The 27,531-nt window shown below is 39.3% G+C and overlaps 1 protein-coding gene across 6 annotated transcripts in view; it reads left to right on the forward strand.

The window, feature by feature from the left end:
* The window catches only part of ESRRG (estrogen related receptor gamma), a 516,894-nt gene that overhangs the window by 44,536 nt on the left and 444,827 nt on the right, over positions 1-27,531 (forward strand). Inside the window, exon 2 of one of the 6 annotated variants that reach the window (XM_090048897.1) lies at positions 12,649-12,699. The exons of the other annotated variants lie outside the window; for them this stretch is intronic. The gene's annotated coding sequence lies outside the window, so the exon portion shown is untranslated. The remainder of the gene's footprint in view (positions 1-12,648; positions 12,700-27,531) is intronic. 6 annotated transcript variants of the gene reach the window in all.

Here is a 27,531-nt window from a genome sequence, read left to right on the forward strand (position 1 = left end):
TTTCACCGTCAGGCCAGGTACAGACATTACATTGTTGCCAGTGTAAGTGATCATAGACTGGTCTGTACCTGTAACAGAACAGAAGTTCAACACACAGACTGGTTTAAAAATGGCGGAACCTCATCTCAGATTTGCCCCTAACCCTACCTCCAAAGGGTGAATGTGTGTTCTGTTTATGAACTGATCTAAACTATGCTGCTTAAAGAAAACCATGTAACTTAGATCAGTTCTGCCTTGGGCTTTTTGAGCGCCTGTACCTAGCCACAATGTCTGTTTCCTGTTTATACTCCCATAGTACCCTCTACAAGGTCTGTCTTATCTGTGGCAAAAATACCAAGAGTATTCTGATAAAGCCTACAGTAAAAAGTTTACCAAACAATAGATTGTGTTATTTATAGGAAATTTATGATAAAAGTATTGATTATTGTAATTTCTTGAATTTCTGTGGAACAAAATGTCTTGACTGGTTCTGCTGACACCATGATTTAAACACTGACAAGTTTGGACAGGGAGTCTACAGACACAGACAGAAGTTACATTTTTCATGCAATTGGCCCCTTGAAAGTTCTGTACAGCCATGCCCTTACGGAAGTGCATGGCTGCTGAACACTTTTAAAATGCCTAATCATATGACAAACTGAACCCTCATTACATGGGGGCTCATATAAAGGCACTCCAAAGTCTTCACCCACTCCCAGAGCTGTCTTTAGAATGGGAGAGAGGGGAGGCAGTTCCATCTGGGGTTTGCTCAGCCTGCATTGGAGGGTGGGGCGGGTGGATTGGAGCCTCTCACTTCCCCCTGTCCCCCCCCCCCACAAGGTGCTGGTTGATCCAACCTCAGATCAAGCTCTCTCCCATTCCTCCCCTCCCCTTCCCCCCCCCCCCCCCCCATTCCAAAGACAGCACTGGAGTTGGGAAGGTGAAGCAGGGCTAGGGAGAGCAGCTGCAGATGTGCAGTTGCTCCAAACTGGAGCTCTATCTCCCAATCCCCAGGACCCAATAGCGAACATCTGTTGGGGGTGGGGGGGAGCTCTGTAACTGATGGTGCTTCCTGTGGAGTGCCATGAGTTATAGCAGGGAGCTGTCGGCTCTCAGCCCCATCTTACATGGGACTGAACTCATAAGTAACATAAAAATGGCATCCTAGGGTTCACATGTATTTCCTTTCTGTGCGTCTTCTACATGTTTGCTAAAAATCAATTTATTTAACTGCTGTATTGCAAGCTAACACTAGGATCTAAAAACTGCCGTGTTTTTTGCCTCCTGCAGATAATCGTCAACAACAATTTTTGCAGTTAGAATACATTAATTTTATTAACAGTGTATAAGGTGAACTAGTATCATAGTACTGTTCTCCTCTCACACAGCTGCCCTAACTGCAGCACAAACAGTACTGGTGTTTTTGTTTTGCTAGTGGAGTTAGTAAAAGAAATGCAGGGAGCGGATATATTGGTTTAGAAGACACTGTTGTTATATTCATGCCTAGTTTGGCAGGGCTTAGATTTGGCTATCCTAAGCAGTTCTGCCTTAAAATAACAAGGTTGCCATGAAAAACTCAAATAGATATTAAGGAATTAAAATATTTCATTAGAATTAATGTACAGAATAGTGGGAGACAGTATACGTGTCAATAACGAGCATTAGAGTCCTGCCAAGGAATGGGAAAATCTTTCTCACAATAGCAGAAGCAGCACTACTTTAGACCAGCTAAAAATGGAATTCTCTTGGGAAGAGGTGCGCGACCCCAAAATAAGAGCAACATGTCATCTATATGCCACAGACAGAAACTTCAGATACTTCTGGTTTATAATAATGCCACATTACTGTATGTGATTTCAGAGCACTGATCTTGCCAATAGTACTCAAAGCACAGCACTAAATACCTGACGTCTTTGGACTAACCAGACATGAATGTTTTTTTCATTGTTAGATTAGAGAACTAGAACTCAAGGCTCTAGGGCATTAATCCTAAACTATTTATAAATATGGGAAATAATGAAAATAATAAGTACTTACCTTCTAGGAGTTTCTTGCAGTTTAACTGTTTCTGAAGTGGGTTGATTTCCATGTCTGAAAGGTGTTATAGATAGCACTGTATTTAAGTTCCTATTTTGATCACCATATAACAGAACCTTTGAATAGCTCTTCCATCATGGTTAGCTACCATAAATTATGTGATAATGAGGATGGAGTATAGGTCACAGGGTTGCAAATATGTGAGAGAAGATGGTGAGCTTAACTTTACCAGGTGAAAGAAAGGTTAGTAAACCAACTGCATGAACACATCAAAGCGTGTAGCTGGTTTACTGCATTAACTTAATTATCTGTGCTATAGATATGTTTGTCAAACATATCTATAGCCCAGATACTGTTACTTCACAGTGGGAGATAGCAGAGGGCTTCTGTTTGATTGCCAGTTTACTGAATCCTTTCTCCTGCTGCTTTGCATTACTCTCTTCAAGGACTCTCTCCTTGCCCCCCCCACATTTCCCGTCCCTTCCCTCCTTAGTCTGTTTAAATGGAAACTTACTCTTCTCTTTGTAATGGCTGAAAATATTTTAAGAAGCAACGTTTGCAGCCTGGTGAAATGTTTTCAATATGGTTTTTAAGTGAGGCAGATGAGAAGTGTAAGGTTTCTTTATTTTTTTCTCTTCCTTTTAATTTCTTCTATTGAATTAGTTGCATTATGGAACCAGTTTAGTTTTTCAGTGAATAAGTGGCTCAGATCCTATATGTAATGCTCCAACGGGTGTATCTACACATGACCAGCAGCTACTTTGCTGTAGTGGCGCTCTCCCCTGTTACAGCACACCGCTACAGCAAAGTTTCTGCTAAAACTTAATCGTGTGCCACATGTATGGCACAGTGCGGGTGGTTACTTTGCCATGCTTTACTACTTCCAAAAATGAACAAACAGACATATATTTAAAACATGCCGGGCACCTATGTGTTGCCGTATGGCAACATTGTTACTGTGCCATGCTTTAGTATTTCCAAAAGGCAGGACTAGACTTCCAAAAGGAAGTACTAAAGCGTGGCGCAGTAACAATGTCTCCATAGGGCAATGTGTAGGCGCGCCAAGTATGTTTTAAACTATATGACTGTTGGTTGATTTTTTTTCTGCAGACTGTAATCTGAAATGCAGAGGTGGAATTAACAACTCATTGCACGAAAATTGAATAGAGTCACGTTCTGGGACACCCAAACCTGGTCTGTGGTTGGTGAGCTATAGATGTCAGTAGATGAAGACTGTGAGGAACTGTTCAGCTTGTTTATCATTTCTTCTTCTGTAAAATCTGTTATGCAATTAGGTACAGTTTTTAATTATAGTCATTTTTAATACTAATCCTTTGAAGCTCATGGGTAGATGGAAGGAAAGAGAGTGAGATTGTGGCAAACTAAAAAGTCTGGGATAATCTATATAAATAAAAATGAAGTAAAATAACAATAAAATAAATGAATTCAACACAAGTGCTCAGTAGGAATCTATTTTAGGAAAGCTCTTAACTCTGATATTAGATCAGCCATGGTAAAAGTATTAGCTAAAGAAACCAGTAATGTACCTGTTCGTGAATTCACTTGAGTAATTCATTAGCCAACACTTCTAATCAGACAAAGTTGCAAGTAAAATTCTAAATGAGTTTTTGCCCCTCTGTAGCAATGCTTTGGTTACAAATAAAGAAAAAGATATTGCACATGTAATCTCTTTATTTGAAAAAAGAATGCATTGGTTATCTCTGATGTGTCAGTTGCCCATGTGTGCTGATTAATACAACATTTTGTTTACTAAAGAAAGGCTCAACATCCAAAGACATGACCAAACTCTGGTCTTGGTTACAATGGTGGAAATATGGAGCAGCCCGTTGTCTTTAGATGAGTTGCTTTGGGTTTCTTCTGGTATAACTAGATCAGAACTTTGCCCATGGTTTGAGTAATTTTCTGTTTTAAAGGTGCAGTTGATTACAGGTATGTTTTACTAATATGCTTGGCATTAAATACAGTAACATACAGCTCTTAAGAAGGGCCTTAGATAAGCTAAGAGGAAAACTTTTTTTGTTTATCCTAGTTTTTATTTGTTCTGTTTGCAGATTGAATTTCATAAAAGAAACTGTTGTATTGTAATAACTCCTGCAAGCTTTAGCTCTTTCTGTGGGGGAAGAGGACTGACCTTTCCCTATTTTTAATAAAACCTTTATGGTTTTCTGTTTGCCTCCTCTAGAATAGCACAGTCATTTTTATTTTGTGTTGGTTGTGGAAAACCTATTTATTTCTTTTGTATATAAGACATCAGGAAAGTCTTGGGACGAGGCGCTTTATAGCCTTAGTTTATAGTGGTGTAACTGAAAGGAGGATCACATCATATATACTATATTGCCATTGCATGTAATGTTGGATGGAACAATATGGGTGCCTAGTAAAGTATTAGTTTAAGCATAAGCTACTCAGAACAAGTTAATAAAAATAATCAGCGAATGGCAAATTATAAGGACAGATCTGCATGTGTGCATTCCCCTTTGACAACTAGTAACAGCTACGTGCATGCGTGTATAGGAAGCAGTACGGTCCAATGGATAGGGCACAGGCCTGGGAGTCAGAAGGAGTGGGTTCTATTCCTGGCTCTGCTGCTGATCTGCACTTCTTTGTTAAGTGCTTTGAGATCTCTGGATGAAAAGCATTATAAAAGAGCTAAGTATTATTAAGCCTGCTTAGTTAGACAGTAGGCTTTAGTGTCTTTTATTTTCTGCTTTGTGCTTTATGTGAATAGAGTGTGAAACTGCTAGGAGAGCCCTTTGTTCTTTAAGACTGGCATTTTCCTTTGGCCTCCCCTTTTTTTGTTCAGTCCCACACTACTGGAAGGTAAAAGACACAGCATTTATTTAAACAATATGAAGTTACCTGAATAACAGGCATATTGAACCAGATTATCATTAACATGAACAACAGATAATTTCTGTCTGATGCTTCTGGATGCTTCTGGAATAACTCTGATCATTTCAAGTGTTACTGCATAGATGACATAGAAGACTTTTTGTGTGGGATTCTTCTGTATATATCAGAAGAGAGCAGTCCCCATCAGACAAAGGCTGCTTCTGTGCCAGAGACTTACTTGTCTTCATGATAGTAACAGAAAAGGGATAGCACTGAAGTCACACTTGCTGAAGATCTGACCTACAACTCTTTGCTTTGTCATCTCCCTAACACCTAAAAACTTTATCTCCAGGGAGTTCTAGAAATACAAGCTAAGATCTCTGAGAGCTGGCTCCTATCTGAAAGGAGTAATATGTGCAATGTATTGTAATAAACAAACAGCTCTCTGGCAAGTTCACAAGCTCACAACAGCATTTCTTTCTGCATCAGTTTCTCTTCCACTATCTCTAATTGTTCTGCACTTGCGTGTCCCCTTGGTTCCTACACAATGGTTTTGATCAATGCGGGGTTTTTCCAGACATCTTGCTAATAGTTTAAGTTTTCTTCCGGCTGCTTCATTAAATGCCTTCCTATCTATTGTATCAGAGAGCAGACGCAAAGCTTTAGTTGCTTCTCCGTCACCACATTGCATCCTCTCTTTTTGAAGCTTCTGTATATACACAATAATTCTGAAGACCCCTTTTTTACTTGTACCCAGGAGCCAAACAAATATCCAGGAATGGCTTTTCTGTGTCTGTGGGTATCTGCTACAGGGAGAACATAAATCATCTGAACATGTCCCAGCTGTATTCCTCCATTTGCAATTTTGACATACCCCCTTCTCTTTTTTTTTTTAAGTCCAGCTATGTGCTTAAGGAGACCAGGATTCTGCCCAAATCAACAGTGTCTGACTGAATTTAAAAAGTCTACCCACCTGCTGCATTAAAAAGAAGCACTGGATACTGTTGTGATGAGTGGTACAGGAAAACCCTTTCTTTAGATTTCTTCAGGAATTGTGATTGCGTGACCTTAATAGAATCACTGAGTGTCAGACTGTCTTGTGACAATATGATTTCAGCTACTCGTTTGTGAAGGGAGAGATCTAGCTCAGTGTTCCAGGAGTTTCACAAACGATATTTAACTAATTCAGGGAAAAACATCTCTCAAAACAGCCTTTTCTGGAGTATCAACACTTGATTCACAGTATCTTTTTATCACTGGGCATTTGCTTCCTGTGCCTACCTAGCTCAGTTATCCAGAAAATATTCTTTTTTTTCTCCAGAGCTAAGACTCGAGCAACATAGTCTATATGCCACTGAGCTTTGTAAAGAATCTTACTGCTGAAAGTTTCACAGCTGCTGAGGAATAGGCCAAGCCTTCCTCATAATGTGACACTAACACAAGAATATGTATTCCACTGGGATTGATCATGTATTTTCCCAGACTCCTTTCCTTTTGAAAGAAATATGCTAGCACTTCCCAACTACATGCCTAACAGATGGAGGCAGCAACCAATTTCCATTGCAAAGGCGTTCAGCCCCAAAGCATCCAAAAGAATTATGGAATTGGACAAGTTCACAAACTGCAACCTAAATCAAGAGCCGTGGAAATAAGAGCTGAACAATTTGCTTAGCAAGTCTAGGAACATGTCTACTCCTGATAGAAATATACAGGAATGAACATTTCAGAACTTACACCCCTTATTTATTAGGGCCTAACTTTTGGAGTTGCTATCTGTTATGGGTTTTCCGCACTTCAGAAAATCAGGTCTTTAATATCGAGCCAATGGTTACTTGAACAACTACTGAGAAAGCACCTTTCAAAATATATAGAATGACCTTCTGCTGAGGCAAGCTTAATATAGCTCCAAATGGCTTAGTCAGGTAGAACCTTCCCTTTTGGCTCACCTGATATGCTGCTTACAGGCCATGAAAGACCCAGGGTCTTGGCTGTGTTGATATGGAGGGACACACTGTTAATACAGAAAGAGGATTGGACACTTTTAATTGGTTAATTCCAGTCTTGTGTGTGGCCACAGGTTGTTGACCACAGCAGCCTCCTTTTGGTGAGAACTGTGGGTAAATTGATTAAAGAACATAATATGGTTCATGATGCTGTCTTTTCAGAACACCACCTGAGCTTCTGCACACCGTGAAGGTCTGAAATAAAGACCATCAAAAGCAATACTTCTCCTTCCTGAAGTATTCCTCCCACAATTCCATGATGGATATGAATAGGTTTCAGAATGCCATTCACTGAAAAGTAGAAGGTAGTGTGTAACTTTGGATCTGCTGTACATATGGAGCATGAAAGGATACTTACAGAACCATCTGGTTTCATGTTTGTTTTGTCAGAAACATCTACCAAAATAATAGTATAGAATCCCATAGAAATAGAAAGCAGGTGGAGATATCTCCCATGTATGATCCATGGGGAGGTGAGAATTCATCTTCCATAAAAATCTAAGGACATGTTGTCATTGCTGGCCTCGGACTGTCTAGTTTTATTCTCTTGCTTTAAAATAATTAACTCCTTTACTTTCTGACCTACAGTGGGTGACTGCTGGGCCTTCTAGAAAACAATCCCAGTAATGCAAGATTCAAAGTTTTGAAGTATGTTTCCATAGAAAAAGTGATTATTTTAAGATCCTTAAAAGAAGGCTAGCCATGTATGTAGCCACAGATAATATGGTTTTGTAAACTTGGACTATCAGTGAAGTTGAGCTTTGAAGACAATGTAAGTATGCCAGAACCCACTGAAAAGTAGAATCCATATTGGCACTTGTCTGGATTGGGGCATTTAATTGCACAAGTGTGCAGTGGCCTGGTTAGAAAGAGGCATATGAAACTGAACTTAAAAGAGAGCCAATGAAATCATTAACTGACTTACCTTCTGGATGTGACAAGTGATGAATCAGCCTAAACTTGCCTGGAGCTTTCTTTGGGACAATACCCAGAGGGGAAACCCTCATATGCTCAAGTCGAGCGTTTTCGAGCGGGCCCTCTATTCTCCCCAAATGCCAGTTCATTTTTGTCTCGTCTCTAATTACCTGAGGACATATAACTGCTGATCTCAGCTTTTTAGTCAACATTTGCATCTTGGGGGTTTGAGTGTAGGATAGCAAACCCTCAACAAATACTTCATGCAGCAACTGTGTGCACGCATATGTTTCCTTGTCAGCCTGTTTCCACAATGATGGAAACATTTTGTTTGCCCTCAATGGCATTTTTGTTTGTTGCAGGCCCCTTTAACTAACCCTGCGTGCTTCCAACTTTCTTGCTTTGATTTGGGTGACTGCTTGAAGCACCTGCTAATGGCCTGGAGCATTCATACTGAAGTGTGCAATCTCTGTACCATGCACACTCCAAACTGTTAGTAAATGGCAAGTATGTGACTTTAGCGCACAGGCTATGCTAGTTGGGCCTAGGAGTCTGCTTTCTGTTTGCTGATGGAAGCATTCTGTTCAGTGCTCCCTTTCTCTAACCTTGTTCCAGTCCCTTACATTCTTCCCATAAGCTACTTTCTATATTTCAGCTACATAACACCAGTATTCTGGATCTGATCCAGATGTTTGAATGAAAAGTGGGGTATTTCCAAGTTGTGGGGGTAATGGGTGTTGCGGTAACCGGTATGATACAAATAACAACAGCAGCAACAACAACGATGATGATGATTCATAGAAGTTTAGGGCTGGAAGGGACCTCTTGAGATCATCAGGTCCAGCCCCCCTGCTCTGGGCAGGAAAGACTGCCAGGGTCAAATAACCCCAGCCCAGTGTGCGTCCAGTCTCCTTTTGAAGATCTCCAGGGTAGGTGTCTGCACCGTCCCCACCGGGAGTCTATTCCAGAGGCCAGTCACACAAACTGTGAAGAAGTTTTTCCTTATACGCAGTCTGAAACCTTTTAGGAGTTTATGACTGCTGCTTCTGGTTTTCCCCTAGGGTGCTTTGGTGAATAGTTGTCTGCCTAGCCCCTGATGCCCCTTGATATATTTGTAAGCTGCCACCAAATCCCCCCAAAGTCTTCTCTTTTCTAGGCTGAACAGTCCCATATCTGTTAGCCTTTCCTCGCATGGTCTGATAATAGCTTCTTATTAGTAGATCTGTAAGCACTTTACAAAAGATGAACTGTTATTCCCACTTTGCAGATGGCAACACTGAGGTGGAGAGTGGGGTCACAACATGTTCAAGGTCATTCAGTAGGCTATTGGCTAGGAATAGAATTCATGTCTCTTGTGCCACTACATAGTATACAGAAAAAGAGAGAGAAATCCTAAAAGCCTGAAGAATAGCACCACTTCCACCTAATGATAAAGCTCCTCTCTATTTGGTGATTATCTTCACTGCTTTTGGGATTGTTTTGTGCCAGTCTTTGATGTGAGTCATCCTATTCACTATGCATAAGCAAGAAACATTAATGAGTTCTATACACTGTGCTTTCTCATTCATATCACTTGGCAAGGGACAACCCTAATGGAGTAGCTAAGCATGACTTCACAGGCAATATGGTCCAACTCGGAAACTGACACTGTTCCCCTCATTTACTTTCCATGCTGCATCCACATGCACTGGCTTTCCTATACCTAGGATATCACTAACATTGGATTGTTCCCTCTGAAAAATCATTTATTTTCTCTTTTAGAATAATTGCAGTTAACGGTTATTGGAAAAGCATAAGCATTGGCTTCTTGCCTGAATATTTACACCTACATAACCTGCCAGTCTCATTAGTGGAAGGAATCATGCTCTTCCTACCAAGTTCATGCCAGTATTCAATCATATCTTGCCTTCCACCTACCTGCTACCTCAGTGGAAGTGCCTCACGGTGCATTATTACAATCTAGGATGTCCCTCAAGAGCTATCTTACTCATTGTGCTGCAAATCATATACTTGTCGATACTAGAGAAGCATCTGCTCTGATAACAATATGGTCTGACCACCATAGTGTTTGATTTGTCTAATCATAAGTTACTGGTTGTCTCAACATAACCCTATTCATAGTGCTGAAAAGAAGCCCATACAGTAGACCCTCATGTGTCTGACTCCTTTTCATATGGCATCGAGATCATATGAATGCTCAATTTGGTCACAAGAAAAACAAAAAACTGAGCATCTGCACATGCATACATAAGCATGGATGGTAGCAGAAAGCAACAAGATTTTGTTCTTATGTTCCTCTTTTTTTGGTGCTCTGTTATATTGCAGATGTTACATATATCAGAACATTTTGCATATATGAATGGAGGATGATCGTAGGAAGGTCAGATAAGTGAGGGTCTATTGTAGTTGTTTCTGTAATGGAATTGTTTGATGTTCATCTGTTATATGTTATCTTTAGATGCTTTCTGGAATAGTGTAAGCATAGTAACTCTTGAGTTTCTAGTCATGCCTTTGACCCTTACTTTCTCTGTGGCTTTTGACATTTTGCCTGATATGCAGGGTGATACCAGTACAACTTACCTGCCTACCTATTGAAGATCTTGTAAGGATTGATAAATGTTTGAGATATTATTTAAATATAATTTTTCCCATCTCTATTTTTCTGGTTGTTTAATTTCACACAATTACTCTTCTTAACCATCCTTAATCTTTTTAACTACTTCATCATCATCATCATTTTGTATAATTTGTATGTATTTATGCACGTGTAGAGGGTTGAGAGAAGGAATAACTCTATTATTTCATGTCCCACAAAAGCTCCTTTTCACTGATTACAGATTTGTCCCTCTCTGTTCTTCTTAAGTGCCAAATCAGCCTTTTTTAATGTACTCCAGGTCTTTTTCTAACTAGCAGTGCCATATTGCTCTACCTAATTTCAGTGAAAAATGTCTTGAATTTACATATATCACTTAAAGCTAGCCCATATTATACCTCTAAAAGGGTGGGGGATGCTGGTCCTGGTCTGGTTCTTCATACATACTGGCTCTATCTACATGAAACACTGACTGTGCAGTAGTCCAATATGACTGTGTGGCAAAAACAGTGATGTGACGCTGCTGTGGAGTAGTATTAGGCTACTGTGCAGTAGCGTCATGGAAAATATGTTCATCGGCACTACTGCACAGTAACTCAGGTTACTGTGTAGTCATTTAATACTTGTTTATACAAGTACTAAACAACTGCACAGTAATGACTGCTCAGTCAGCGTCTTGTGTAGACGAGGACACAGTTCCTTAGCCTCTCTTTGCCCACAACTCTCAGCCATTGCCTCTGTGTGCATACAGAGATTTAAGTCTGAAGAACCTACCACTCTAGTACTTAGTTGAGACTTCCTGTTTCTCGTCTACTCAGTGTTCTGTGGTACTCACTTTTGGAATCGTTATTCTTGCCCTTCCTCATGAGCCTTCTATTAGGCAGTTACATACTTAAGCAGTGATAAGAGTTTGCTCTGAACAGTAAATCAAGGAAAGAAAATGAGAAGTCACCTCACTGTTTTTGGCATCTGAAGAGGTACAATGCTGATAGGACACAAATCCTATCAGCATTTTTTTTGCTACTCCAGCCTTGTTTTTTCACGTAACAAATCTGTGATGTATCCTAAATGTAAATAATAGAAATATTTTACATCAGATAATTATTTTGGGCTTATGCAGTATGACATCCTCTTGGGTTCTTCTCTTTTCTGCCTTGTAATAATTTTAAAAAACTAAAAAACAAAATCTGGCTTGAAAAAGGCAGATAATGCAATATCTGTTAATAGATCCACAGAGTAATGTGTGTCTGAGAAGAGAAAAACATTTGTATAGCTGAATCTTTGAAATGTAGCTGTACCACTGTAGTTGGGGAAAATTTGTTTGAAGACGTATTACGTTCCACGATCAAATGGAAAAAACGGCACCTGTCGTCATATTTAGAAAACAGCTGGGTAACATGGCTAAGTGCCACAGTCTCTTTTCACATGGCCTTTATGCTGAAACCATCCAAGCTCGATCTTCAGCAAATGGAATAACCCAGTGCCTTTAAATGGTTACAAAAACATCTACTTTGGGGACAGCTCTTATTGCAGCAGAGTTTGCTTCTGATGCTTCTAATTAGCAGTTAATGGATTACACTTTACTTTGGTAAGCCAGCAGGCACTCCTTTAGGGTACTTTTTCAGTTATTTGAAATAGCCAGATATCTGCCTTTTACACTGCCTGCACGCCTGTAATTTGAACATGCAGAATACATTGCAGATAAATCTATTCAAGATTTATTTAGTGTTAATATATTTCAGTTAAATCTGAATCAGCATTTTTACATGTGGACTTTATCTCTTATCTAACATCTTAAAAAATACCTCTAATGGGTTAATTGTCCTTGCTGATCTAGTCTTTGATGCAGAATCTCTCAAATGCATATGCATTTTAATTAAAATATTTATGTACACAAAGACAATCTTGACTTTCTTATATTTTCAAATATAGCTTTAATAGACGCTTATTTAAAATATATATTTCCAGCTGAATGCACTAAGAGTACATGCTGAAGCACCAGTGCTGTTCAAAAAGCAGGTGTGCTTGTACAAATTAGAAATTTTTACACTGATGTTGAATTAAATGACAATGGGATTGTTAACAAAGAATATATATTACCTTATCATATATGACAGGTGCACATAGTCCTGCACTGTATCTGCAACTGAATTTAAAAAAAAACCTTTTTCAGAAACTTCCCTTAATGGTTTAATAACTTTGTAACTGTTTAATTATGAATGACACACATCTTTTCACTAGGGATTTTGTTTTGCTGTTCCTTTCCAGCAGCAACCCTTGCCTGTTGACCTAGGGCTTCAGGCTGCTGTCCTTACTCAGGTAAGACTTCCACTGAAATAGTGTTTAAAATGGACCAGTTTGAAACAGGAGGGGGAGCTCTCACTGCACTAGCCAAGAAAGAGGGGATGGTATGGGGATTTCCTAAGATGGAGGGGACGCTTCCTTACCTAGGAATGAGATGGGGCACTTACTTCTACTTTATCAGAGGTATGTGCATGGTGCTTCCCTCTGCTTCCATGTTTCGGTAATCTAGCATTAAACTCTTGGGAGCCCAATCCTCCATCTCTTATTTACACAAGTGATCAAAGCATACAACTCATATGAATAAGCAATATGAGGCGAGAGCCATAGTTTGTGACAAAGGAAGTGCCAGTTGGGAGTGTCCCAATTTAGCAAGGCGCTTAAGTGGATCTTTATCCAAGATAGCACTTGTTAAGCACAAAGTTTGAATTTGGAGCTGGGTGAAATGGTAGCTATGGTGACCAGGAGATGGCACAGCTGCCATGGCTGGTTCAAAATAAATGATGTTATTTGCTAGAAAAACCCGTGCAAAATGTGTAATATGAAATAACCGTTACGGCAAATCTCTTAACCTATCTTTTGTTCATTGTGTTACCTTGACATGGCTATGACAAGTTTCCTCAACCCTGTGTGGCAGGAGAGCACATTTGTGTCCTTTATAATGATATATATTTATGTTGCATAATATGCTGGTCCACCTAGCCTGGCAGGGCAGGGCCAGAAGCGTGGTGCAGATGGAGTAAGCCCTCCCCTCCTTTAAATCTCCATGCAAGCTGTCTGTCTCCTGGGCATAACTGCAGTGCCCCCATCTTGTCAGGCACATGGGAGTTCCTGGAGTGCTCCCATCTCCTTGTTCTCTGGACAGCAAATATAGATAAACATTTATCGTGGTTTATTCCCACCCCCAGAGCCAAGCAGAACCAGAAGAGAGACAATGATTTTCTGACTTGGTTTCCTTCCTAGGCTGCTCCAAGGAAAGCACAAAAATGTGGTGTCCCTTGCTTAGACCACAGTTGCGGTCAAGTCCTCTCTGAATAATTCTCCCCTGCTTACTCGCTGGCAGGTGGATGAAGTGATGGGAACACATGAAAAATAGTTCACATCTTTTTGCACATTATGGCCAGGTATGGACATTATACTTTTACTGGTATATGTGATCAGAAACCTGTAACAGAACAGAAATTTGGTATACATAGACTGGTTTAAAAATGGTGGAACCTGGTCTAAGATTTGCCTCCTCATTAAGGGGCAAACATACGTTCTGTTTGCTACCGATCTCAACTACGCCCCTTACAGAAAACCGCGTAACTTAGATCAATTCTGCTTTGGGCTTTTTGAATGTCTGTAGCTAGCCTGCATGTCTTTTTAAAAAACCAGTATGACAGTTGACAGGCCCAATGTACTGGTATAACTTTTACTAAAAATAACCTGTATGAAAGGAGTATGCCCTGAAAATGATAAAAGCTCTAGATTTCTCCCAAACAAAGTCTGACAGGGATAAAATTCAGTTCTCACTTGGCTGGAACCCTCATAACACACTCAGAGCTCAATCACAGATGTCAATGAATGCAGGGTCAGCCTCCATTCAACACATAGCAGAGTTGTACTGTAATAGTGCTGCCTCCTGCAGATACATTTCCAGTCTGTAGATTGGTCTTTGGTGCCACTTGCTCAGTGTGTTGGGACTTTCATACTCATCAGCATAACTTCCCTGACCCCTCTGGTTTTCTGCCCATGCATAGCTGGTCCAACCCAGGGACTCAGTGGCTCAGAAGGTTTTTTGTCGGCCAACCATCCCAAGAATTAATTCCACCTCTCCCCACCAAATAAAAGTATTTTTTGGTCTAAAATTTATCAAAAATATAGCAACAAATTCATTGTGTTTGATATTAGAGGGGTTGGGAAGGGAAAGATATATTTGACAGAGATCTTCTTATCTACAAAAGCAAGGTTTCAGATCACTTGCATCTCCCAGTAGATGGTCAGCTTCAACATGAAGCACTTCATAAGTATTTCGGCCTGTTTTTGTTTCTAGGGGTGCCAGGGATGGCTGAACGTGTAGCATTTAAACTAAACTTGCCACTGGAGACAAAAGGAAAAATGGAATGTCTGAGATTGCATTTTTTGACCTTTTCTTGAGAATATGGGGAGAAATGAGGAAAGTACGATATAGATGTTGGTAGTAGGGTGACGTGACAAAGAACAAAGCATCATGACAAGGCAGGGGACTGAAGCAGTGGTTTGTTTCATGAAAAAATAAAAAGCATACATTTCATGAGAAAAACCATGGCAAATTTCATGGAAAAATAAAAAGCGTAAATATATACGAGAGCAGAAAGTCTGACGAAGGACAGCATACTCCTCTGTCAAAGGAGTTCTACTCTCAGTAATAGATTAAACATGACTAGCCCCTTGCGTTCAGATGAACCCTTTTGGAAGTTCTTTTTTTAAAGCCAGCAGCTTGGCCTTCTAATTTTAACTTTGATGGCATATAATTAGAAATATTTCTAAACTTGTTTACAAACACCTGCGCTGACAGTGTGTGCCTGCAATTTTAGAAGGACTCTCTTGTCACCTCTAGTGGGGGTTGAGAGGGCATTTCAGTTCTTTGTGCTTGTACACTTGCTGAACACTGGAGCAAAAGTTGCTGCTTCTATTTTTTATGATGTTTTAGGCAGGATTATACATGTTGAAAACTGAAATATATTTTATCAGGGAGCCTTTTACTGCTTTGAAATTGGAAGAATAGTTGGCCAATGGTCATTTGGGACAAGGCTTGATTTAAACTGACACTCATTCAAAGGAGAAATTCCAGTGACTAATTTTAGCAGCCTGGTGTCTGCATTTGGAGAGGATGGTTTTATGTTTTCTGTATTTATATCTAATTTAAATATATTACTTTCTTATCTACTGCCTTTTAGTAGTGGATTCTGACACAGTTTTAAATACCATAATTCATGCAACTCAACATTTTATTACATTAGAAGTAAGAAAGCATGATGCTTTTTGAGCATGAGTGGGTTTATGTGGTGCACAGGTTTTTAGGCAAAATTTCTCCAACTATGTGAATTTTCCATTAGGTTCATTGACAACAATATTGCCTTTCTGAAAAACAGAATAAATATTTTGGCTACAATGGAAGGTGAAAAGCAATTAGGAAAACAAAATATTAACAAAAATGTTTATCAAATCATTACATTGGCATTAGAAATGCAGGGTAAGCAGAACATTTTATAAAAATAAGCTTTTGCCTCTTCATTTATGCCCTTATGCCCATCACACCTGGATACTAGCCGCTGCATTTAGATTAGCAGTGCCGCTTATGAATTCCTTAAATAATATGGAAAATGATGTCCTGCTAATGTCCCTTTATGTTGCTCTGGGAGCAGAAACAACCCTCAGAAAATACTCAATGTACTGGGCTGGTGCTGGGGCAGCATTAGCTGTCCTGTTGGCTGCTTTATGTGCCGGTTATTTCTAAATGCCCTGTGGAAGCTCCTGTAACTTTAAACAACCTCTGTGATTGTTCTAAATTATGCTGGGAGCAGCACTGCACCTCTTCATTCCCCTCCTTGAAATCCTGAATATTGAAAGGGAAAAGGTGACAAAATGGCTTTCCTTTGTTATTGTAAAGTATGTGTTATCAAAGTATGCAGCATAAAAATCTGGACCATTGTATTCATGTTTAACTTAAAAGGAACACACAGCCTGTTCCACGAAGGTATTTAGGTAATTTACTCCCCCCTTTTTTTTAATAATGGGAGTCATGTACCTAAATAAGAGTTAAACCCCTAAAAGCTTTTGTTGATTTGGCCCAAAGAAACTAATGTTCAAATTCCTTTAATCTTTACATACTTCAAGGTTAACATAGGTCAAGTGGAGATAATAATTCTAACCTCCCTAGATACAAGTTTTAATTATTAAGTGTTTTTAAAACACTAGCTTAGAAGATATTATAGATGCCCAAAGATTTTAATATTATTATTCAAACCCCAGACCTGTGCTTGACTATCATTTATCATCATGCTTTTTTAAGTGTCATGGTTCTGAAAAAAAATTTTCTATCTGCATTGAATAGGGATTTATTTTAAACAACTAAGTTAGTGAAAACTGTGCTTTAGGTATGAAACATAAGTAGTCCAGTGGTTTGTCATCAAGTGTGGATGTTATGAGGCTGTTGCCATATTTGAAAATAACTTCCAACATGATTATAAACCTTCCTGTGGTGAAGGTCTAGGTTGATTGGCTTTAGAAATCATTTGTTATGATTTAAATTTTACTGTAGACATTAGATTCAAAGAGAATAAAGTAAATTCTCCTTCATAACCAGACGTACACTTTTTGTATTTTAATGTCTCTTCCTTATGCTGGAAAGAAAGCACTTTCTAGACTGACACACTAAGGGAAATATTGCTTCATGCCATTGTTACAGTTTTCCTCTATTTTTGTTTGCTTGTGTCAGCTCTATGCCTACTCTCCAAAGTGTTAATATGTAGAAATGTTTCCTAAAGGTTAAAGAAGGTTCAAAACCAAGAAATATGCAAGTGTGGAAAAATCTGTCTAGCTAGCAAGGGCCTTTTTAAACACAAGCACATACAAAAACTTTAGGAAACCCTTGTGAATACAAAGATTGAGTGAATTCACCCCCAATTACGAGTTGTCTTACATTTGTGAAAGATCTGATATTCATATTCATATTGGGGTTATCCCTGGCCACACAAAGAGTAGGCTGTGTGTTTTTAAACAGCATCTTTTTGGGAACTGTCATGGCTTTTGTACTGTGATAGGATAGAAGAATCCTGGCAGCAGATAAAGGTCTTTTATGGTACTTATCTACAAAAGAGCATGGGCCTTTGAAAATAATATTAATTAATGGAGGAATCTCTGAAGGAAAATATCAGTGCATCACTGTTCTTCTTTGGTTCTTTTCTTGTAAAAGTTTTCATTCTCTGTGTTAGGTGGGTTCTTCTCTTTCACCAAGGGTGCTCAACCAAGGGAGCTTTCACCAAGGGTGCTCAAGTGCAGCCCATGGAGCCTTGGAATCTGGACCACAGAGCTCCCTACAGGTTGGACAATTTGGCAGCGGGGGAGTGGTGACAATGAATACTACTCTCCTCCCCTCAGCTAAATTCCCAAACCCCCAAACCACAAGCTCTATGCAACAAGTTGGGGCTGTGCCAGCCTCCCACCCCCCAGCTTGGTCCCCTTCTTTGTGGCTGGGCCATGCCCCCTCTCCCCACTCTCTGCTGCTCCACACTGCTGGAGGGTCCCGCCACTGCTGCCCTAGGCATCAGGTCAGGACCATTGGTCAGATTCAGCCCACAGACAGACCAGGCACTGCACAGCTGGCCCACTGGCCAAAAAGGGTGAGCACCATTGGTTTATATGTGTGTAGTTCAAATAGTCAAATTCACGTATATTTAATTGGGCTGAGGGATACTACTTGTATTAGTGTTCTGAAATCAAATATGGGCATAGAGTGACGGTAAATTGCCATTCCATTTGTGCACATTGCCAGTCCATGAACTACCACCCTTGGTGAAAGAAAGCACCCCCGGTGGAAGAGAAGAACCCACCTAACACAGAAAATGAAAACTTTTACAAGAAAAGAACCAAAGAAGAACACTGATGTACTGATATTTTCTTTCCGAGATTCCTCCATTAATTAATATTTGTTTGGCAATGGGTGCATTTTGAGAGCAAAAGCAAAAGCCAAATGCCAGTGTGGTAATAAACTAGCCAATCAGATGTGTGTCTTGCAGCCATTTCTCCAGTATTTCAGGCCTGCTGACTAGGTTAATGTTTCTTTCCAATATTCAGAATATTTCATATTCTTTTCAAAGGAAAAAAAGAGAGGTAAGAAATGTTATTTTCTGTAAAGTAGCAAAAATGAAGAGCATCATGACTGACTGTTAATTAGGAAAGTACTATGGCCTTCTGAAAATGATTGTAATTTACTCCTTAAAGCTCTGTGCTTGCTTATTTTATACCAGTGAATGCATTTATTTAAGAAGGTATTTGTCACCTCAGAAGCAGAACCACGCTATGATACTTATTTCTCTGCTTAACTGCATGTCAGAGGTTGGCAACCAAAATGAAGGGACACGGTGCAAACTTGGGTTGTCTTGAAGCAACATCTGAGTTTCATATTAACCAGGCATTTTTAAAAGGCAGTTTTTTCTCAGCATGCTAAAAGCCAGCATTGCACCATTTTAATCCTAGCCAAGTTCTGTTTTGAAATGTTGGGGACCCTTTGAACAAGGGGAGACTTTCACCCTTAATGAATATGAAAACCACTTGCTGTACTTAGCATCGAGTAAATGTGTGCTAGAAGGGATTAGTCCTGAATAAAGTGTGTGAGCACCCTGGCTCAGTCCTCTGTACTTTTTAATGAATTGGCCCTTCAGCAGAAGGGGAAACCAAATAAGGTGCTTGAGAATAGAGTAAGTACTGAGGAGGAAATTGAAATGACACGAAGCGCAGTCATAGTTTTTAACTTTATATAATGTGTTTCGCAATATTTTAGAAAATTAACTTTAGGACAAGTGGCAAGACCTGTTATGTAAGTAATCAAGCCATAGAGCTGGTTGGTATCTCTCCTTTCATTTGAGTTTCTCTGCGGTCTGACTCCTGAAGGAATGAATGCTTGCCATAGTCCCGGCTTGGCTCCTTGGTAAGTCTGTCTTCTGATACAGTCACTTGGTGACTGAATAAAAATAAGGACATTTTTCATGGAGTACTTTAAAAGAGAGCTGCTAATCAATATTTCTTATTATTTTATGCCCTGTGATTTTTACACCACCCCCACCAGCTGGTTAATCATGCAAAAGCTGAACACTTCATTAGCCAGAACATGTTTGCCCATGGGCATTTCTCTAGTAAATTAGTTCTTTCTATTTATACAGGTAAGTCATGGCCAAAAGTCTTTAAGGTGCCAAAGGTAAGGGTTGGAATTAATATCTTTTCTGAGTTTTCAAGAGAACTCATTTTTTAACTCTAAGCACTGGTGGTTTGAAATTACTTTTGAATTAAAGATGACATGGAGAAAAGATCATTCTCAGGCTGGTCCAAAAATATTGTGTCTTTCTGGATATCTGACATGGCATTTGTTGTGTATCCTTTCTATTAAAAAAAACACCAAACAAAGTGTGTGTTTGTGTAGCAGGAGGCATACTGACCATTCTCAGAGGGGTTTTTTCCTTACTAGTTACCTTTTACACCAATAATTGAAAATCTGTGGTTTACAGATGCTTTGTTCCCTAAAATGAAATGGTACTGTCTGAAAGCCAGCATTGAATTTAGCTTTCAGACATAGACCAGTGCAGTACACTGTTTCCTGTAATCAATGCAGTTTTATGTCCACCTAGAATAGAAAGTCTAGATGGCAATTGTCTTAATGTAACTGAACATAATAATCAACTGATCATCAATTCCTTACATGCCCAAAGCTTCCACTGATTTCAGTAAGACTGTTGGGTTCACAAAGTGTGCAGAATCGCTCTAAAATGTTGCCTTTGTGACCAGTAAGTAAAGTATCAACATATTGCTAAATTTAGCCAGTTGCTCCTGCCAACTTGTATATCTCAATAACTTAAAAAGCATTCCAAAAATAGCATGCCACTTACATCACTATATCTCTTCTGCCTGATTTGCAGTATTTTACCAAATATTTGCATAAGAATTTGGTGTTTGGTAGATAGGCAGAAAGGGAAAATAATGTTGTTAGTGAATATCATTAACTCACAGCTAATGGAAACCATTTTGAAAAATTAAAGGGTTGGCCAAAAAATTAACCCCCTGAGACCTGGTGAGTAGCAGGACCTAAGCTGAGAGACATTTAATCAGATCTTGATTAATACAGAATTTTACCACGGGCACCAAATAAACAGGTAGTTGGTATAAAATGTGCCATCAGCATTTGAATTTTGTGGTGTATTCACAAGGCCCTTATACTGAAGTGATGTCTCATTCCCCTTATTTTTCTCCAAATGTATGAGAAATAAATGTTGCATTTTACAAGACTGGTGATTTTTCCAGTGTAAAAGTTCTCAACTATTTTTATGCTGATTTCTGTACCTTGACAATTAGTTTCTTCAACCTTTAAGTGAATCAGGACTGCAGGAACTACCCTTAAGGACTTTTTAAAAATGGATATTGGCTACCACTGCTTGGGCAAGTCACTTTTTTTCACCTCCCTCATAACATCATACAACACTGGTATTGTGAGATTAGATTGCTCTCATTTTTAAAACATATTTATGCAGTGCTGCATCTTATGTTTCTCCTTTTATTCATATTCTTATTAACATATGTGGGCGAGAACCAGATTTTCATATGCGACTGTGTTCAGTGCCTAGCATAGAGGTGGCTTGTCTTGATTAGGGCTTCTGGACATTGCTATAATATGTATATATTAAATCATAATAATATATTTTGATGTCTTGAAATCCAGTTGAACTCAAGCTGAGTTTAAAAATCCAGGATCTGATTCAGGAGAATTCAGTCCCATCTGGTCTGTGGGTAGCAGGTGCATGCGTGCGTGTAGTAGGTTGATGATTGCAGGGAGTGAAACATTTGCTTTACATGTAAAGCTTTAATTCCAGTCTAATGCTGTGGTTTGAGGCTCTCTGCTTGCAGTTTAAGTTCCCATTTAAGTACAAAAATCTATTGTTTTTCTCCATTTTTAGACAACATAATTGTGTTGGTAAATGGCAGGAGCAATTAAGTGTACAGCATAATGAAGAAATAAAGGTTCTAGGCCTTTAGATTTGACTTGGTTTCTAATTACACTGAGTCCTCTCTAATATGAGTGAGTGTGTGTTTCTGAAAGTTTGAAGTATGTATAGAGATCAGTAGAATAAAAGTCAGAGAAGCTGTTTCATTATATACTTCAGCATGAAGGTTTATTGTAAGAACTAGCATGTTATCTAATAGCAGCACAAAAAGAATTTCTTCTCTTTCTTTTTATATGATGGGCAGAAGATTTATTACTTCATCTCCATTAACAGTAAGCAGCAAAAAAAAAAAAAAATTTGCTAAAATTTCTCTCTCTCTGGTTAGTAACATGAAGGAATCTTTCTTAGTTGAAGCAGCATTTTAGGAAATCTTGCCCAGGTAAATCTAATGTAAGTAGGAAAAAACATGAATTTGTGAACCTAGTGTCACCTTCAAACAACTTCGTTGATGCTTTGTTCATCTCCTGGATTTAGTATAACCTTCATGAACTTATTGGATCTCTTTTTCATCCATCTCTTATTTAACGACTTCTCTTTTTCCATTGCCCAGCCCTCTGCTTCTTCATGCCATCTTTATGCTTAGGAGGTTACTGCCTCTTTTGCAACATCTAGCCCCAAGAATCACTTTCTTATGGACCCATTTCATTGAATGCATGTCTTAAAAAAAACAAACAACCCCCTTATTAACTCTTTTTTATCTCAACTTTTAAATGTCTCCCACTGTTTTTGCTTATGTTTGCCTTTGCCAGTACATAATTGTACTCTGTAAAGGGTTTTTTTGTTGGATACAGCTTATGTAGACGATATTGCACAAAATAAAGTGGTTGTAAAAAGTGAAGCAACGTATTATTTAGTTCCTAAATTTCATGCTACTATGGCAGATAACATTTTTCTTGCTGTACCTCATGCAGTTTTTCTTGGGAACTGGCCTGTATCTTTAATGAAGAGTGGAGCTGGGGCTGCATTGTAAGGTAAAGTTCTGTCTGTTTAGCAGACTGAGTGATAAGCGTTTATCTGGACATTTCCTTAAGGACTCCTTCTTTCATTTGTTTGCCTTGCTAAGGTAAATGAGGGAGGTCATCCCCTTTGACAGAGTAAATTTTTTCCAGCAATAGGGTTTTGCATGAAAACATTTTTTATTAAGCAAGTCATCCATACTGCACCGTAGGCTGTTTGAGTATAACAGCGTGTTACAGACTGCAAAGTTAATGCAGTTAATATTCAACTGAACTTTTGGGGGGTTGCTAATCCCTTAGGCGGGCTTAGTAGAAAGGGCAAACATATTTATAGCACTTTGAATCAGACTTCAGTGAGTGAACAACAGTATGTTATACCATGCAAATGTTATACAATTTCAGCAAAGCTCAATGCAAAGTAAGCTTTTAATAGTACCTGAATTGCTGAGATATCCCTTTCCTAAGAAACGGAGTTGTTGGCTCAGAGAGACAACAGATTGGTTAAATTGGGGCTGTCCAAAAGGTCTTAAGATTCTTTCTCTGGTAATAAATCTGTTTGGAACTTTAAACATTTATGGGCTATTTAATAAGGAGCAAACTGTATTGTAAAGCTGTGTGATTTGTATTATTGCCTAATAGGATTTCATTGGACTTTTATCACATATTTGGGTATGTCTCTGCACATGTAATGATGGACATAAATGATGTCTGCTGTTTTATGTAAACTCTGTCATGTCTTGCTGACTGTAGAGGAGTGTGAAAGTTATCCTCAAATCATAGTAAAGGTTTCTGGTTGGTGTGTAGTAATGGGTAGAATTTGCTCAATATATTTGGCCAGAAGACCTAGGGGTTAAAACATAAGTTGCAAGAGGTTTGGTAGGGATCAGAATAAGGGACAAAAAAGGAGGATGATGTCTCCAGGGTTTGCTCACATTTAGATTAGTGACAAAACTGTCATTGGCTTTAATTGTGTAAGATCAAGGTCCAAGTTACTATAACACTGCTTATCCAGTGAAGAAATAAAGGTCATACTTTAGAATTTTGTTGGGGAAAATGTGAAATGTGGAACTTGAATAGACTCAACTAAATATGAAGGGCAGCAGTTGGGAGTCAGCAACAAATTCCTTCTTCCTCCTATATTTTCTTTCTGCAGATGCATTTCAGATGGCTACTGGTATCAGTAACATTTAAAATAGGCTGCTAAGGTGGGCTTCTATCCCCCACAGTCATAGAATACCAATGCATAATACAGTAGCTACTCTATTCTGTTGGCTGCAGTTTAAAATTGTGTTGTTTTTGATGGGGAGTCCCACCCAGGATTGATCATGTATCTCTCTGAAAAGAAAGAAGTCTGTTCAGGAGCATCTTGATCTTACAGCTCTTGGAAAAATGGAAAACATTTGGGCTAAGTACAGACAATCAAAAAGCCCAGCGCTGAATTGATTCAATCTTCACAGGTTAGTCTAAGCTGAGTAGATTGCACCAATAAGGAAGTGAACAGGCATTCACTTTTGATTTTGGAAATGCAGCCACATGCCTGCAGTGGCCCAGGGCAGAAGCCAGGGGACACTAGAGCATGCCTCCCTGCTCGGCTGGAGCAGACAGCTTGGGCCAAGGCTAGGCAACCCATCCTTTGCAGGGGATGTGCAAAGCATCCTGGGATGCTGGGGAACTGAGTTAGGTTAAATTGGTTTAGTAAACTTCTGTCTCAGATTCCTTCCAGATTTCAGTTAAATCAGGTAAGTCTGATTTATGCATATACTTCTTTTTTCCTGTAATGCACCGGAGATCGGCCACTTTGGAGCAGACTCGATTAAATGAGTCTGCTCTGCCTGCGAGATGAGTCAAACTGCATTGTGCTACATGCAGTTGTATAAGCAGCGAAATGTGCGTTGGCACACAGAAAATGGCATTGGTGCACTTTTGAACTAAAGCACCTCCAAAGTGTTTTGGTTCAGAAGCATGCCACTACTATTTTCTTAGTGCTAACATGCATTTCACCACTTATACAACTGCATTTACAACTGCGGTTTTCAAAGCACCCAGAACTGTGATGCATGCATGTGTAATAATGTCCTCTGATTCTGCATCCATCCGGGTTTATCTTAAACCAATTTCAGCCATTTTGAAAGTGGTTTATATGCATTGAACTTCTGTTGTGTCACAGATTTGAACCAGTTTCTGATCACTTATACGAGTTTATGTGTAATTTCTGTCCCTAGCCTGTGGGAGGAAGCTTTCATGAGTGGGTTTTTTTTTAATGTTTTGTCCAATTTTGATTTTTATTTAAAAGTTAGGATTGATTAATCAGGCTATACAATGGCCTGTGAAAGGCCAGCATGTAGCCCGGGGGCCCCAGTGCCTGCTTCTCCCTCTGCTTTCCGGCAAGGGAGGACTTTAGGGCCTGTGCAGTAGGGGGGCTGCTAGTGGAGGGCAGGGGTAACTGGGTGCTACCAGTGGGAGTTAAGGCTGGGGGTGTTGCTTGCTGTCACCACCACAACCCGTGCAGTGGGGAGGGACTCTAGGGACCAGCCCCACAGCATGCAGGCCATGTACATACCATGCGCTGCCCCCAGTTGTTCCAAAATTGGACAGCCTGGATTGAATACATTATGTCTGGCTGATACTTAAAATGTTATAAATAAATGCAATGTATTACACTTAGGTTTTCAAAGATGAGTTCCAAATGTTTTAAAATATTAAGTACAAACCTTTGTTTTAAAACTCTCTTTCATGTTGTTTAACATGCGTGCTAAAAAAGCCCCTATTGCTTAATTAGAAATCATTTCTAATGATTTCTTTGAAGACTGATCGTTACCTGCTCTTAGGCTTTAAATTGTTCAGGATAAAAAAGCTTATTTGTATGACCCATAAATCACTGCTGCACATTCTGCAACTCTCTTGAAGTTTAAAAATAAATAAGATTGCTGGCAGTTGTGTATGGGAAGTAAGGAACTAACATACCAGTTACCTTTGTTGTGATAATAGTTATATCTTTGTTTTTCTGTGGGGACTCTGCCATGGTACTGCATTTATTAACTCTTATTACAATAGCAGTCAGAGACCCTATTTAGGACTGGTGGACAATTGTGGTTGCACAGATACCCATGTAGACATGGCATGCTCCTTTCCTTTAAAAGATTGCAGTCTAATTAAACACTGGATAGACAAAACAATTGGAAGCGTTAGGGACATTAAAGGTAACTGTAATGAGTTCAAGTTCCTATGTAGGGTAGCTAGATGCAAATATTGCTCTTAATGATTTCACTTTTTTCCTTAGACTTCTTGTCTCTTCACATTATCTCCTCCAAAAAAGCAGATTTTAGGTTTATGGACCATAATTATTTAAATAGGAACACAGGACTTGCTATACAAGACCTAAGTTCTACCTAGTCTGGTATCCTTTTTCCAACAATGACCAACACCAAATGCTTCTGAGGAAGATCACAGACCAGTGTGGAAGGGGCAGATATGGAATAATGTTCCCTATATTAGATCTCATTCTAATAATTGATTATTAGGGATTTTTCATAAGCCTTAAGAATGAGGTTTAAATGTGTTTGCCCCCTGCCCTTTGTATATGCTCTCCTTGTTTAAAACATTCACTGTCCCCACAACAATCTCAGATACCGGGTCCCTCTCTCTGAATAATTCTTCCCTTCCTAAAGTATCTGATTAAAAGCCTTTGGGCAATCTTTTCTTCTTTTTTTTTTTTTTGCTGGTTGGAGGATTAGGGTATGTCTCTGAGTGTGTGAGGTGAGATGCAAGAGGGCAGAAGTCCATCAATTAGCTATGGCCTGTATATTCTGATGTCACTCTGTGCCTGGGTCACGACGGTGCTGCTGGAGCTTTTTTATCGTCCAGTTTTCAGTACAGCACAATAAAGAAATAACCATCAGTAAATCTGGGAATCTTCATATTAATTTCCATTGCTAGCCATGTACATACGAGCAGCTTGCCATTTGCATATGTGAATCTTGTCATAACAATTTCAGGAAGTGATCTGTTAATAATCAAGTTCTCAGAACAGCTCTAAATCGGTAATTGATGTAGGTCTGGATAAAGCAAGCCTTCCGCCTGCCTATTTTGTGGAGCATTTTTTGGCAAGTTTCAAGCCAGCATGAAAACTAGCCATCAGAATAAAATTTAGGACAGCTGGGATGCTTTGCAGTGAAGACTTTTGGCTCCACAGTTCAAATAATCACAATAGCAGCTCAATTTAGCCTTTGGCTGGATAGGTTTGGCAGGGCACAATGAAAAATAATTATTTCATGGCCTGCTTATTTGTCCCTTAACAAATAAACTCTCTGACCTATGCAGGCTTATGTAAATATGCTGCCATATGTAGAGCTGTAGAACAATGTAATATCTTTGTTTAGAAAACTGTTTTATTTCACCCTCATGTTACAAACTTTCTTTGAGTTCTATTTGGGGACCAAAGAAAGGAACTGATGGTGTCAGAAATTGAACCCCAGGCAGCCAGACACACAATCTAAAATGCCATCAACCAGTGTCTTCCTTCTGAAAACATTCCCATTAGTATGCAGCATTGTCAGTATTGTAATAATACGAACAATAATGATATAAACAAGTCTGTCTCTTTGCAGCCTTACCACTCGGGATGGGGAATGACAGGTCCTAAAGCATTTGGATTTTTGCCTAAATGTATGCTGCTTAACTAATTTTCTGTTGTCTCTGTCTTGTACTTTCCTTGTCTTCTTTTTTGGTTATTTTAATGACACCGTAAAATGTAAGACTGGGGTGGGGGGGGCAGGTAGACTAAAAGGCTACAGAGTGCTTGGTGGAAAGAGACTATATGCCCAACAGTCCACAACCACATAAATAAACCTGCCTGTATCTTCCCTGATTTTCTCTATTTGAGGTTCTCTTTGAACTCAAATGCAGCCAATCCATGGTACTGTATTTCCATTTCCCACTCACTGAATTAAAAAAAACATACAGAGAAGTGGGCAGAGTGATGTGGTTTCCTCCACCCCCACCATTTATTTCTTTAATAGTGAAAAAAGGCCCTTTTCCCCCCCTCATGATCCGAAAGATTTGCCTGGAATGTCTGCTGTAAAAACACACTGACATACAGACATACAGACACACAGACACAAATCAACTCTCACTATGAGCATCATGAGCTGTTTTTAATG

Source organism: Crocodylus siamensis, chromosome 1, assembly GCF_052110815.1.
Source record: "Crocodylus siamensis isolate JL-2025a chromosome 1, ASM5211081v1, whole genome shotgun sequence".
Classification (NCBI taxonomy): Eukaryota; Metazoa; Chordata; order Crocodylia; family Crocodylidae; genus Crocodylus; species Crocodylus siamensis.